This window comes from Balaenoptera acutorostrata, chromosome 19 (genome assembly GCF_949987535.1).
Source record: "Balaenoptera acutorostrata chromosome 19, mBalAcu1.1, whole genome shotgun sequence".
NCBI classification, from domain to species: domain Eukaryota; kingdom Metazoa; phylum Chordata; class Mammalia; order Artiodactyla; family Balaenopteridae; genus Balaenoptera; species Balaenoptera acutorostrata.
Window position 1 is genome coordinate 27528236 of NC_080082.1, and position 1575 is coordinate 27529810.

At 41.9% G+C, this 1575-nt stretch overlaps 1 non-coding gene across 1 annotated transcript; it reads left to right on the forward strand.

Annotated features, from left to right (window-relative positions):
• Positions 1-855: 855 nt before the first annotated feature.
• Positions 856-957, forward strand: LOC114236034 (U6 spliceosomal RNA). The gene has a single exon (XR_003622076.1). It is a non-coding gene; the product is annotated as a U6 spliceosomal RNA (small nuclear RNA).
• Positions 958-1575: the final 618 nt, after the last annotated feature.

Genomic DNA, 1575 nt, shown 5'->3' on the forward strand with positions numbered 1-1575 from the left:
TGTCTTCCATGATCTGTGTATTAGTTTGCTAAGGCCACCATAACAAAATACTGCAGACTGGGTGACTTAAACAACAGAAAAGTTCTCACAGTTCTGGAGGCTGAAAGTCCAAGATCAAGGTGTCGGCAGGGTTTGTTTCTCCTGAGGCCTCTCTCCTTGGTTGCAGATGGCGCCTTCTTGCTGTGTTGTCACATGGCCTTTCCTCTGTGCGTGCACATCTCTGGTATTTCTTTCTTATAAGGACACCAGTCATATTGGAGTAGGGTCTCACCCTTAGGAACTCATTTTACCTTAATTACCTTTTTAAAGGCGCTCATTCCAAATATAGTCCTGTTGGAGGTTAGGGTTTCAATATATGAATTAGGGGGAGGGGCACAATCCAGTCTGTAATAATCTGGTTTCTGTCTTCAGCCTCTGATAATTACTCATTGTTACCCAACAATACGGTTTCCCAAGAGCAGAGATTAGCTAGCGATGTCTGATTGAACACAACCACACACACCGCCCTTCCTACTTCCTGCCTCACATGTCCTGAAACGACACCTTCTGTCTCTTTGTAGGTATTTTTGTCTATACATGAAACTCATAAAAACACAGGAAAGCAATAAAGAGTGCCACCAGAAGAGCAGATTATTCATGAATTCCTGTAAGATAGAAAGCAGATGGGATCAGATTGACAGAAAAACTGGAGCAAAGAAAAACACAGCTTAAACATGGATAGAAAAAAAAAAAACCTACTACCTAGGAAACTAGAACAGTTTGGGGATATTCTAAGCTCAGTCAACAGACACCTAGAGCAGGAGGAGGTGCTGGGGCAAGAGATGGGATATCTGTATACATGAGAGCCAGGTCAGGGCTTGCTTCCATAGCACAGAGTAAAACAGGAAGAATGTCAGAAAAATTAGCATGGCCCCTGGCTCAAGGATGATGTGAACTTGTGAAGCATTCCATATTTTTGATAGTATCACCCCACAGATTACATGCTAACCACAAAGAAGAAAATGTACTTTTACAATGCAAGTATCTGATGGTCACCACCCAAAAGAAGTGATCCAACGTAACATATCAATGATGGGAAAACTTGATATTATGTGTCTATAGATGTCAGGCAGTATAATGTATGTTGAATCACCTATGAAGAATTCTTGCCAAAATAGTTAACCTGATTCCAATCAAGCCTCTTGACTCAACTCTACAAGAAATGTGGGAGTGAGTGAGGGGGGTTTAAGAAAACGTTAAATGACACCAAGAAGAAACAAGTAGAAGAAATCAGAACGTGGAGCCTCCTAAGAGGGCCCCTAGTAAAATACTGTCTCAGGGAATCTGGTGTGTTGATTGTAAGACAGAAGTTTCTGACCTCAGAATGGCTTAAGATGATGCTTCATAACCCTCTCGGGTATGCAAAAATCTCTCTAAGAATCAAGGGCCTGCCTCATTGCTCCTCTCAGCTAGACAGTAATGCTTCTAAGACTTCTAAGGGAGTGGTCTGATAGCAGCTTCACAGGGAACTCAAGATAAAAAAAAAAGACATCAGCCTGATCCTGATGTCATAATGGGATGAGACTTTGGAGGACT